The 13805-nt window shown below is 46.0% G+C and overlaps 1 protein-coding gene across 5 annotated transcripts in view; it reads left to right on the top strand.

Annotated features, from left to right (window-relative positions):
* The first annotated feature begins 1907 nt into the window (after positions 1 to 1907).
* The window catches only part of ACLY (ATP citrate lyase), a 64046-nt gene continuing 52148 nt past the window's right edge, over positions 1908 to 13805 (top strand). For 2 of the 5 annotated variants that reach the window (XM_075911564.2, XM_075911560.2), the window contains exon 1: positions 6884 to 7093. The gene's annotated coding sequence lies outside the window, so the exon portion shown is untranslated. Of the gene's footprint in view, positions 2063 to 6883; positions 7094 to 7328; positions 7534 to 10139; positions 10227 to 13805 lie in introns of those variants that run through there. The other 3 variants (XM_075911561.2, XM_075911562.2, XM_075911563.2) reach the window with 3 other exon arrangements.

Here is a 13805-nt window from a genome sequence, read left to right as displayed (position 1 = left end):
AAGGAAGCAAGGGGAGTGGGCAGGAATGAATCTTAAGAGAAGGATAAGTAGGCAGTGAGGTATAAGCAGAGATTATGGCAGGGTGGAGCCGCTCACCAGCCCATATTAATATGAGTTTCAAAGGCTAGACATCCTCTTGTTATGCTAGTCAAGTTCTTGGGGACCCCTCTAGCCACTGAGTACAGTATCCTGCTTGCCTTTGGTCACTTTCACCCATGTATCCTGAGCCACCAGGTCTGATCAGCTGAGCATGTGGAATCAGTCATCTTCTGTCTGGCTTTGTTCCCATGGCTGGATGTTTCCAAACTCTGGAAGAACAGCGGGGGAGTCTGAAGCAAGCTCCTGTTGCAGCCAAGTCCCTGAAAGTGATGATGTAAACGCTTCACACGGTCACTGCTGACACATAGAACTGGTTCTTCTGCCTGGTCCTCCTGTGGAGTTCTGAATAAGGCAAGGGTACTGAGGAGGCAGGCCCTGAATCTGATGTCTAGGCTGGGTTAGTCAGTCTGGGTTGACAATCTTCTGGGGCAGAGATGGTATCTTGACTATCTCTCTGCTCCTCCCCCACCTCCCAAAAGAGAAATGGTGACTGAGAGATTCTGCATCACCCTTGTACTATCAAAACATATTAGTTTTGACTTTATTTTGGCCCTGGATAAAGCCCTGCTAAGTTTAACGTCCTGCTGACTCATAGTGGGTGTGGTAGTTGTCTGGCATATATAGCACATGATACTGTACAGGGAATGTGAGGCCAGCCCAAGTGGGGTTCTGATCACAGCAATTTAATTAGGGCTCTGTAACATGTAATTGCTTCATTTAGGAAAAGTCAAGACCTGGGGCTGGGTTTTGAAAAGGGCTAGAGAATTTCCTGGTCAATATTTGCAGTGGCATGTGCTAATCCCGTCTCACGCTCCAGTGCATAAACTGATCTCCTGTCCGGTGTTGCGTAAGGCTTGTGGGATGAGAAACCCCTTGTCCATTGGTGGAGGGACAGTGGGGTGGGAATACCACCCGAGAAGACCAAGGTGCAGATTCAGGGTAGCAAATCCTGTGCTCCAAAGAGGGAGAACTGGGGACAGTCGATGGTAACCCTTTGTTAACTAATTTCTGTTGGCAGCGTGCTTACTGTTATACCCACAGTAATCTCAAGGAGGGAACATCCTCTTATATTTAAAGAAGGGCACTGAGGTGTTCACAGTTTTATCACTGACTTGCTGTGTGAACTCAGGCAAGTCACTTCCCCGCTCCAAGACTTGGTTCCTCCATTATGAAGTGAGGAAATAAGTCTCTTTGATCTTGAGAGACTTAGGAGGCTTCATGAATGTGTGCAACACACTGACATCCCAATCCTGCAAGAAGAACGAGAAGGCAGATCCCTGCCTCTGTTCACATCTCATTGCAGGATCAGGGCCTCCGGGAAATGGTGCTTTAGAAGAGCAAAGTACTAGAGCACAAGTGGCCAACCTGAGGCTCCAGGGCCACATGCGGCTCTTCAGAAGTTAATATGCAGCTCCTTGCATAGGTACCAAATCCAGGGCTGGAGCTACTGGTACCAACTTATCACTAGGCCAGAGTGTGCTCACTGTTCAACCCCCAGACTCTTTTCCCCCTAGGATCCTGCCACTCCACTGAGCCTGTCACACCCATCTTCCCCCCTCCAGTGTCTCCCACTGAGAAAGAGCTGATCGCAGTGGGCAGGAGGAAAAGGAGAAGGAGGCACTGACCGGTGGGGCTGCCAGTGGGTGGGATGTGCTGAGAGTGGTGGTGGGCAGAAGATCAGAGCTGGTGACATAGAACTGTTGCTCTTTGGTAATGTGCATTGGTAAATTCTGGCTCCTTCTCCGGTTTAGGTTGGCCACCCTGTACTAGTGCGTTGGGAATAACACGAGGATTTGCTTTAGTCACAGGCTAGAAATATCTGCTCCAAACAAGCAGAGAAGACCTGATGGATGCTACTGGGAGCTTGATCTAAAAGTGAGCACAGGACCGGGAATTAGAACTGCTGGATACTGTTCCTGACTCTGTGTTGTGGGGCCTGCCACTTCACCACTCCACTCCTCAGGTAGGTTTCCCATTTGGAAATGATACCCTAATCCACACTGTATAAAAGTGCCTGTAAATACAAAGAATTGGTGATCATTATAATTGTACTATGAAAAGACAGTTAAACCACATGAGGCCTGGTGATGGGGTTCCGTCCCAAAGTGTTGCCACAATTAGTGTTTTCCTTCTACTACTACAAATAAAATTACATTTTATTTGGTGGCAGGTTAGCACCAATAAGCTGCATGGGAGAAGCACATTGTTGGGGGGCTGGCCAAAAAGCTGTTGTCCTGCCAAGATGGGGAGGACCTAGGAGAGTGGAAAGAGGAGTGGACATTGTGTGTGACAGCAGTGGTATGGTAGGGAAGTGTGGTAGGATAATAGGGTTGAGGATAGACTTATGTGTAGTGCTGGGGAGGAGCCGGTAATCGTGGTACATGTAGGTACCAATGACATAGGCAAGGGTAGCAGAGACGTCCTGGCGGCCAAACTTAGGCTGCTAGGAGAGAAACTGAAATCCAGGACCTCTATGGTGGGATTCTCAGAAATGCTTTCAGTTCCACGCGCAGGGCCAGGTAGGCAGGAAGAGCTTCAGTCTCAATGCATGGATGAGACGATGGTGTAGGGAGGAGGGGTTTAGATTTATAAAGAACTGGGAAAACTTTTGGGAGAGGGGGAGCCTATACAGGAAGGATGGGCTCCACCTAAACCAAAGTGGATCCAGACTGCTGGCACTTAATATTAAAAAGGTCGCAGAGCAGTTTTTAAACTAAGAGATGGGGGAAAGCTGATTGGTGCAGAGGAGCACGTGGATCAAACAGAGACGTCTCTTAGAGGAGAGTCTATTGATAGAGATTCTCTAGGTTTTAGTCAGGAGGAGAGGATGGAAGAGGATAAAGAATGGGCCAGATCAGACTAAAAACATTCACATAAAAAAGAATCTGACACATCAGAGAAGGGCAGACAAATAAACAGTGACAAGTTTTTAAAATGCTTGTACACAAATGCTAGAAGTCTAAAAAATAAGATAGGTGAACTAATGTGCCTGCTGTTAAAGGAGGCTACTGATAATAATAGGCATCACAGAAACCTGGTGAAATGAAGACAATCAATGGGACACAGTCATTCCAGGGTACAAAATATATCGGAAGGACAGAACAGGTCATGTGGGTGTGGGAGTGGCACTACATATGAAAGAAAATTTAGAATCAAATGAAGTAAAAATCTTAAATGAATCAACATGTTCTATAGAATCTCTATGGATAGTAATTCCCGGCTCTAATAAGAATATAATTATCGACCACCTGACCAGGACAGAAATAGTGACTATGAAATGCTAAGGGAGATTAGAGAGGCTATCAAAACAAAGAACTCAATAATAGTGGGGGATTTCAACTATCCCCATGTTGACTGGGTACATGTCACCTCAGGACGAGATGCAGAGACAAAACTTCTTGATACCTTAAACGATTGCTTCTTGGAGCAGCTGGTACAGGAACCCACAAGGGGAGAGGCAATTCTCAATTTAGTCCTGAGTGCCACGCAGGTTCTGGTCCAAGAGGTAACTATAACAGGACCGCTTGGAAATAGTGACCATAATATAATAACATTTAACATTCCTGTGGTGGGAAAAACACCTCAGAAGCCCAACACTGTGGCATTTAATTTCAAAAAGGAGAACTATGCAAAAATGAGGAGGTTAGTTAAACAGAAATTAAAAGGTACAGTGACTACAGTAAAATCCCTACAAGCTGCATGGACTCTTTTCAAAGACACCATAATAGAGGCCTAACTTAAATGTATACCCCAAATTAAAAGCATAGTAGAAGAACTGAAAAAGAGCCACCGTGGGTTGGTTTAACCATGTAAAAGAAGCAGTGAGAGATAAAAAGGCATCTTTTAAAAAGAGGAAGTCAAATCCTAGTGAGGTAAATAGAATGGAGCATAAACACTGCCAAATTAAGTATAAAAATGTAATCAGAAAAACCAAAAAGGAGTTTAAAGAACAGCTAGCCAAAAACTCAAACACTAATAATAAAATGTTTTTTAAGTATATCAGAAGCATGAAGCCTGCTAAACAACCAGTGGGACCCCTGGATGACAGAGATACAAAAGGAGCACGTAAAGATGATAAAGTCATTGTGGAGAAACTAAATAAATTCTTTGCTTCAGTCTTCACAGCTGAGGATGTTAGGGAGTTTCCCTAACCTGACCCGTCCTTTGTAGGTGACAAATCTGAGAACCTGTCACAGATTGAAGTGTCATTAGAGGAAGTTTCGGAATTAATTGATAAACTTAACAGTAACAAGTCACCAGGACCAGATGGCATTCGCCCAAGAGTTCTGAAAGAACTCAAATGTGAAATTGCAGAACTATTAACTATGGTTTGTAACCTATCCTTTAAATTAGCTTCTGTGCCCAATGACTGTAAGATAGCTAATGTAACACCGATATTTAAAAAGGGCTCTAGAGGCGATCCCGGCAATTACAGACCGGTAAGTCTAACGTCAGTACCAGGCAAATTAGTTGAAACAATAGTAAAGAATAAAATTGTCAGACATGTAGAAGAACATAATTTGTTGGGCAAAAGTCAACATGGCTTCTGTAAAGGGAAATCATGTCTTACTAATCTGTTAGAGTTCTTTGAAGTGGTCAACAAATGTGGACAAGAGGGATCCAGTAGATATAGCGTACTTAAATTTCCAGAAAGCTTTGACAAGGTCCCTCATCAAAGGCTCTTACGTAAATTACGTTGTCATGAGATAACAGGGAAGATCCTTTCATGGACTGAGAACTGGTTAAAAGACAGGAAACAAAGGGTAGGAATAAATGGTAAATTTTCAGAATGGAGAGGGGTAACTTGTGGTGTTCCCCAAGGGTCAGTCATAGGACCAATCCTATTCAACTTATTCATAAATGATCTGGAGAAAAGGGTAAACAGTGAAGTGGCAAAGTTTGCAGATAATACTAAATTGTTCAAGATAGTTAAGACCAAAGCAGACTGTAAAGAACTTAAAAAAGATCTCACCAAACTAAGTGATTGGGCAACAAATGGCAAATTTAAATTTAATGTGGATAAATGTAAAGTAATGCACATTGGAAAGAATAACCCCAACTATACATATACTATGATGATATGCTAATGGGTGCTAATTTAGCTACAGCTTATCAGGAAAGAGATCTTTTAGTCATCATGGATAGTTCTCTGAAGAAATCCATGCAGTGTGCAGTGGCAGTGAAAAAAGCAAACAGGATGTTAGGAATTATTAAAAAAGAGATAGAGAATAAGACAGAGAATATTGTATTGCCCTTATATAAATCCATGGTACACCTACATCTTGAATACTGCATACAGATGTGGTCTCCTCATCTCAAAAAAGATATACTGGCATTAGAAAAGGTTCAAAGAAGGACAACTAAAATGATTAGGGGTTTGGAATGGGTCCTATATGAGGAGAGATTAAAGAGACTAGGACTTTTCAGCTTGGAAGAGAAGAGACTAAGGGGGGGATATGATAGAGGTCTATAAAACCATAAGTGGTGTGGAGAAAGTGAATAAGGAAAAGTCATTTACTTGTTCCCATAATATAAGAACTAGAGGCCACCAAATGAAACTAATGGGCAGCATGTTTAAAACAAATAAAAGGAAGTTCTTCACACAGTCAATCTGTGGAACTCCTTGCCTGAGGAGGTTGTGAAGGCTAGGACTATAACAGTGTTTAAAAGAGAACTAGATAACTTCCATGAATTTAAGTTCATGTAATGGCTGTTAGCCATATGGGTAAGGAATGGTGTCCCTAGCTTCTGTTCATCAGAGGGTGGAGATGGATGGCAGGAGAGAGATTGCTTGATCAGTACCTTGTCAGTTCACTCCCTCTGGGACACCTGGCATTGGCCACTGTAGGCAGACAGGGTACTGAGCTGGATGGACCTTTGGTCTGACCCAGCGTGGCTGTTCTTATGACAGTGGAGTATAGGGAGTGGTCCAATTTATTGTTATTACAATCCTATCTATGGCACCCATCATGACAGTGTCACCACCTGGAATACTGTCTATACTCCAGGGCAGGTTAAGAGGGTTAATTAATGTTGATAAAATTCTTTAAGAGCCTCAGATGAAAGGCACTAAGAAGGCTAAAGGATTATTATATTAGCCCCAAAGGAAAGGACATTTAATCTATTGGTAGATGGCTACAACATAATCAGTAGGATGCACAAGCAATTCTTTATTTATATAACTAGATAATATCTGCAGACTCAAGCATGCAGCGGTCAATGCAGGGTGTAACACAAAATCACTCTTGGCCATGCCACAATGTTGTTGTTGTTTTTTTTTTTTGTTTTTTTTTGGGAGCCCTTCCCCTGGCCAACCTCTTTCTAACACGTGCCCAGAGAACTCTCATCGCTTACTTAACTCCTGTTTGCCTGCTGTTTAATCAGGCCACTTAGTGTGCACAATGCAGTCCTTGGCTGTGACTGCATCCCCCTTTCCCCATCTCCGTTTGGCCTCTAAACAGCAACGTGGGCTCCAGCGACATTTGGAGCGGTCGATTTATAAAGCTGGGCAACGACACCCTGTCGCTCCCCCACCCTGCCAAGCCATGAGCAATGCACCAGCCCAGGGAGTTGCTCCAACCATCACCCTGCTACCCAAGGGATGACTCGAGTGGCTGTAATCTCCTTGCACGCCCTGCCTCTGATGCACAGGCGAGGGCAGCCTTCCCGGACTCTCCACCTCATTGCTCGGCTGCTGGCAAGCAGCGCCCAGCCCGAGTGGGCGGGGGCGGGGGGGGGGGAGAAAAGAACTACAACTCCCACAAGCCTCTGCGAGCGACCCAGCCCATGGTGTGTTCTGCCTCCCGCAGCTAATCGGCCGCTGGCCCCCTGCTCGGGCCAGGGCACGTGGGGAGCGCGCGGCCCAATCCCGCGGCGGCGAGTGCATCTAGCCATATGAGCCGTGGGGCGGGCGCTGAACAAAAGGAGCCTGCGAGCCGCCGGGTGGCAGCCGGAGCGGGGCACGGGCCGGCCGCGGAGCAGCGCTTGCAGCGGGGTGAGTCCCCTGCCCGGCCGGGGCTGGCCCCTTTGCCACGCGCATTGCTGCGGGGCGGTGCAATGGGGGGGGGGGGCTCTTTTGGGAGAGGGGGGGCTGCAGGGGAAGGCGCAGAGATCCCGGCCAGCAGCCGGTCGTGGGTGGGGAGGGCCGCGCTCTGAGAGCTGCCCATGCGGGCTGTGCGCTTCCTCTCGCGCCGTGCTGCGCGGGGGCGGCTCTGGTTCCTGCTCCGGGAGGCGAGTGCGGGAGGAAAAGCTGACACGCCGCAGCCGGGGTGGGAGAGCCAGTGCTCCCTTGCCCCCGAGCGCGCAAAATCCGTGGGAAAGGCCGCCCTTCTGTTCACACCCCCGCCGGGCCGGTAGCAATGGCAGCACCAGGTTGCAGAGCCGCTGGGGGCTGCTCCCTTGCTAGGGCCGACTCCATTGAAACACCTTCCTGCAGTAAGTTTTTGGCTTTAACGACGCTGTGCGAGGTGCCTTTGCCAGAAGCCGGGTTTCCTTATGGAGGCAAAGTCAGGCATGAGCAGTTAACTATGCAAGTCATTCTCCTTCGAGTTGATTTTACTTTGTTATGGTTGCCGGTGTGACAAATATTATGAACATCCAGGAGCTACAGACCTAGCCTGACACATTCTCAGCGATGTTTATTATGCCAATAAATCCAACCCCTAGATAACCAATTTTAATTTTTCCTTCCTTCTCTGGCATGTTTGCTTTCTCTGTCTGATCTAGCCTGTCACTGACTCACCTGTTGTCGCCTATAACTGACTTCTGAAATGCCTCTCAACATTTTCCCACTTAGCGAATTTTATTTCTTACTGAGTCTGGCAGCAAGTGGCGGTATGTGTATTCTGCCGTTAGTCATGTAAAACAGTACTGTTCTAAAAGAAAAATATCCAGTTTTCAAAAACCACAGTAAGACTTAGCTGCATCGACATCTTCAGAATGCTCCGAGCTTGCCCCAGGCTGGTATTTCTGCAAAACTAGGCATTGAGCTTAGATTCTCCTCCTTGAAATGCAGAAGAGTTTAAAGATAATTTAGTCCTGGCCCAACTATCCAGGAACTGAGATGCTTTGTAGAACTTAAGTGATCATGGCCTCTGGTTTTCTCTCTTCCCTGTTAGTTGCTTCCCCTCACTCATTCTTTCATGTTCTGTCTTGGAAATTTGGCATGACAAAGGCAATTGGCCAAAAAATAATCTAACTGCCAGATTATTCACAATTTACAATAATTTAATAATAATAATTAATAATTAATTTACAATAACTTTGTTTGTGGAGTCTCTGGTACTGTGATTCCAATCTTGATGCGACTGAATTAAGACATTTTTAATAGAGAGTTTAAATATCTTGGTGTTAGATGTGTTGACCTGTAGGCATTGTAGTCCTTGCTGTGTGAGCTGTTTGAGCTGTTTGAGCCTGGTGAGTTGCAAATCACATTTTCCTTTCTTATGATCTCTCATTTTTCAGAGGGAGGGGAAGCAGGAAGTAGTGTTGTTACATTGGATGTACTGGTACTTTACACTGGTCCCAGTGGCTTTTAGCCTGTTGTATGTTACAAAAGGCCCCCGAAGGAAGATTTCTGTGTGTTGCTAATATATGCAGGGTTTCTATAACACTGATGGTAACAGTTGAAGGTGGGAAGTGGTGTGACCTGAATATTGGGCTGGGAATCAGGAACTCCTGAATTCTGATTTCAACTCTGTGGCCTTTGGGCAAGGCACTTCATCTATCTGCCTGGGTTCCTTGATCTGTAAAACCAGGGGCAACATCCGTATCTGACCAGGGTTCTGAGAGCTTGGCTAAGAAGACATAATAAATGTACCAGCTTATTTCAGAGGTGCTGGGGCAAACACCCAAATAAAAGCCCAGATAAAGGGCTCTTGATTTCTTTGTTAGATCACAGAAGGGGTCTGCGCAAACCGGCTTCCCAAGCAGGGTCCCTTTGCTGTGGCAGTTCCTCAAGCCTGGATCCCGATACCTTTGGGGTCTTATCCTCTCTTGTGTGTTTGCTAGGTTCTCGGGTGAAATGACGCAGTAGCCTGCCTGATTGCTCGTCTCTGCTGTGAGTGGAACCAAAGGCTTCAACCACTTCCCAAGCTCTCTTTTGCCTGCTTGTTTCAGCCGCCTCCTCTTCTTTTGGTGCTTTATAAAATTCTTTTGCTTTACACTTCACATTTTTCTGCCTAAAACTGCATTTTTCATCTCCGAGTCCAAGCATTGAAGGCTGAAATCCTGTTGCATGTTGAATACATTATGCCTTTCTCTTTTGCTTCACTTCTTTAATAGGGTAAGGAACTTATTCCTATCTGGCACATCCTAAATGTATTATTTATATCTCAGTAGTGCCCGCAATAGGCAAGCCCTGTACCAAACCCTCTCTTTGCTTAACCCCTCCCCAGCTGATGGTGTGCCTGATTCCTCGTGGCCATGGTATTTCTTTATTCTAACTCAAAATGAACCCTTGGTATAGGGACATGTTTCAGTTTTCTCCCAAGCAGAGGACTCCCAAGGACACGATTGGGGAGTTCTGCACAAACAGTGAGGCTAGAATATGGCTAATAACAGGTCAGTGCGCTGCCCAAACAATGCTTATTACACCCATCGCGGGAGGCAGGGTTGTACTATCTCTACACTATCATTTTTACAGCTGGGGAAAGATACAGAAGAGCTGGACCTCTAGAGTTGGGTTTAGAGCTCTCAGTTCTCTGCTCAGGACACTGGATCCGTTCCTGGCTCTCCCTTTTGTCAGCGTTCAGGTCTCTGTATTCTGTGGGAGACAGTTATGCCGGGGGGGGGGGGGGCTTGTCTGCAACATGGCTGAGCAGAGCATACTTACTACCTGGCCTCTTGGGTTTTGACCCTGTTGTAGATAAATGGTGCTGGGATTTAGGATTTCATAACCTAAATAATCTAGATTTAGCTGACACCCAAGATGCTTGTATTTACTGTGTGGCATCTCCCTTGAACCTTTCTTAATGTCAGCATGTTAGGTCTTTCCAGAGAACCTAGTGACATCTCTAGAATTTGTTTTTTTCTCTCTCTAGCACCAGGAGTGTAAACCTTCCAGCTTCACTTTTTGAATTGTCCTTCCTCTCCCTTTAAGACCCTGCATGTGCTCTGACCAGAACTAGGTAAGTTGCTCCTAGAAGGATGCTGATGTGGCTTGCCTTGCCCCAGTAGGCTGTGATTATTATTTGTTGGTCTTGGCGTTAATGAATGACCGGGGAAGGAGGGTAGTCTTTAGCATGGTGGTTGATTCTCAAAAGAACAAACTTTTAGTAAGTAACTCTTGTCTACCAGCATCAGCGATGTTCAAGCGTGACTGCAGTTAGGTAGAATGGTTCTGAACAAAGCGTGACCTAGACATAAGTACACCGTGCTTTGCTTCCATGTAACTGAGAGCAAAATACCATGAACTCGAGTGGGAGCTGGACCTTAGATTGGTACGGAGTCTCATAGGAGCAGGGTCTTTAACCAGTCTCATTCCCATAGCTGCCCCTGCCCTTCCCCGAGTGAGAATACAGGTGATCATGTAACTAGGCGGTAAGGAGGCAAAAGGTTAATTGGTGAGGGCTGGAGCAACTCCCCGCTTGCTTGCTATGGGCAGGGGGCTGCCCCAGCCCTGTGGGGCCCACTGCGGACAGGGGCTGCTCTGGGCGTGTGGAGCAGCCTCTGTCTGTAGGGAGCCTGTGAACTTCACAGGCAGGGGCTGCTCCAGCTTGGCTGCAGTGGGTGGGTGGGGGGAGAGCTGTCCTCCCTCCCCCCCGCCTTAATTATCAGAGGGGCAGCCATGTTAGTCTGAATCGGCAAAAACAACGAGAAGTCCGGTGGCACCTTATAGACTAACAGGAGTAGGAGCTTTCGTGGGCAATGACCCACTTCGTCAGATGCATGTAGTGGAAATTCCAGAGGCAGGTATCAATATACAGGCATAAGAAAAGAAGTTCAATCAAGAGAAAGGTTAGAGATAATGAGGTCAATTCAGTCAGGGAAGATGAGGCCCCCTTCTAGCAGCGGATGTGGAGGTGTGAACACTGAGGGAGGAGAAACTGCTTTTGTAGTTGGCTAGCCATTCACAGTCTTTGTTTCATCCTAAACTGATAGTGTCAGATTTGCAGATGAATTGTAGCTCTGCCATTTCCCTTTAATTAGTTAGCCAATTAAATTCACATTTAACCAGTTAACTGATTGTGCAGAATTTTACATCATCTCATCTGAGGAAGTGGGTTTTGCCCACGAAAGCTCATGATACTATATGTATATTTTTGTTAGTCTCTAAGGTGCCACAGGGACTACTCGTCATTTCTGCTAGGAAGAGACCATCGAAATTGAGGAAGAACAAGAAATACCAAGTTGACGACTTACCTACATTAAAAAGCGCCTGTAAAGACTGAAGCAAGTGAGATGAAGCCCTTAACTTAGGGTACGTCTAGACTACATGCCTCTGTCGCCGGAGGTATGTAGATTAGGCTACCAGACATAGGAAAATTTACATGGCTGATCAGCTGTTTGTCAGCTCAGCGCGGCAGCCATGTAAATTTAAATGAAGCGGCGATTATTTAAATCGCCGCTTCATTTTCCTATGTCTGGTAGCCTAATCTACATGCCTCTGGCGACAGAGGCATGTAGTCTAGACGTACCCTCACTCTGTGCCTATGTCTATATCCACAGGGACTGTGTGCTGATGGCTCCCATGGAAAGCTTTGATCTCAGTATCCTGTATTTTTAGAGTGTTTGGAAGCAGCGCTGGCATGTAACCTAAAAGGAAGCTCCTGTGAGCTACTAAGGCTAAGTCTAAACTACACCCCTCTGTCGGCAGAGGGATGTAAATTAGACATATCGAAAGTGCAGATGAAGCGGGGATTTAAATATCCTGTGCTTCATTTGCATAATGGCAGCTGCCGTTTTATTCCAAAACGGTTTTTTTAGGAAAAACCTGGCAGTGTAGAAAGGGCATTTTCGACAGAAATACCCCATTTCGAAAGATCCTGTACTCCTGATAATATCCCGTTGTCATGCAAATGAAGCGCATGATATTTAAATCCCCACTTCATTTGCACTTTAGATACGTCTACTTTACATCCCTCTGCCGACAGAGGCGTGTAGTTTAGACCTAGCCTTAGATGAATAAACACTTTGCTCTATTTAGAGACGACAAAAAAATATTAATAATGTAATTGTTTAACCATCAAACATCTCAGCAGTTACACAGTTACATGTTCTGGGCTCTGCAATATAAGCGTACATGCTTCCAGAGAGGTGACTGAATGGCAAGCTCTCCAGCTTTATACTGGAGAGCTTTTAGTGTGGGGTGGCAGCCAGCTCCCTGGGAGCAGGGCTGGCAGTCGAAGCCAGTGCATGCCGGGAGGTGGCTTACACGCAGCAGCTCCCAGCTGCTGGTCCTTCTCCTGGGGAGCTGGCTGCCGTCCCATGCTGCAGGCTCTGATACAGAGTCAGCAGAGCAGAGCCAGCTGCCTGGGAGCAAGGTTGGGAGCCAGGGTGTAACCATAATGGAAACTGATAAGCGTATGCTTATCACTGAATCGTTCAGAGGGGTTACATTCTTACATCCCTAGCTCTATCGAGTGTGACTGCATATTTGATACCCAAGCAACAGCTCGATGTGTTCTTGGGAAACCAGGAGAGTAGTTAAGACATTTCTTGGCATGAAAAAGAGATGCAGATTTGGCCACAATAGTGAAGGTTTTTGGCTGCACCTATCCAGAGTTCAGATTATATCGATCGCTGGTTTTACAAACAAGATTCATAAACATGGTCCACAGCAGATCTGGCAGAATGTCTCTCTGCCAGTTGGAGGTTTGACGTCTCACTTCTGAAAAGCAAGAGGCCAGCTGAATGAATACAAGGCAGGCCCAGCATTGCTGACGGCAGCTTAGCGCAAAGGGGAGGATCATTGTTTGCTTTAGAATTGCTTTATTCCCATTCATATTGATTCAATCTGCCATCTGTTGCATTGAGGAGAGAGTTTAAAAGTTTCTCTCTGCTGGTTGTGCTAGGTAAACAGGAACTCTATCCAGGATCTAACAAGATACTGCCTGGTGCCCCTGCTTCTAAGAAGTGAGAAGGGAAATTGTTCTAAGAACAACACCTGATTATTTTCCCCATCCTCTTAAGCTTCAAAAACTGCTGTCCCCAGAGATCTGAACTGAGGATTAGACGAGACCCTTAATTCAAGAGTCATCTTAGTAGCTGCTCCTGAAAAGATACGAAGCCGAGTCTTTACTACCAGGAAGATCCACACTGTGGCAGTCCATCTTCTGGAGTTTGATTTAGCGGGTCTAGTAACAACTAGGGATAGAATCATAGAATAGTAGGACTGGAAGGGACCTCGAGAGGTCATTGAGTCCAGTCCCCTGCCCTCACGGCAGGACCCAGCACCGTCTAGACCATCCCTGATAGACATGTATCTAACCTACTCTTAAATATCTCCAGAGATGGAGAGTCCACAACCTCCCTGGGCAATTTATTCCAGTGTTTGACTACCCTGACAGGATGTTAAAATGAGTGTAATTTTGCTAATTGTATAACTGCTGAAAATTTCAGGTGTTACACAAGGGGCAGCAGCCAGCTCCCTGGGAGCTGGTGCATGCTGGGAACCTGCTTTTAAGCCAGCTCCCTGAATGTACTGGCTCTTGCCTGCTGCCCCGCGCTGCAGTAGCACAGGGTGGCAGGCAGCTCCCCAGAAGCCA

The sequence above is a fragment of the Pelodiscus sinensis genome, chromosome 29, assembly GCF_052426305.1.
Source record: "Pelodiscus sinensis isolate ZL-2025 chromosome 29, ASM5242630v1, whole genome shotgun sequence".
Lineage (NCBI taxonomy): Eukaryota > Metazoa > Chordata > Testudines > Trionychidae > Pelodiscus > Pelodiscus sinensis.
This window is presented reverse-complemented; position numbering and strand designations above follow the sequence as displayed.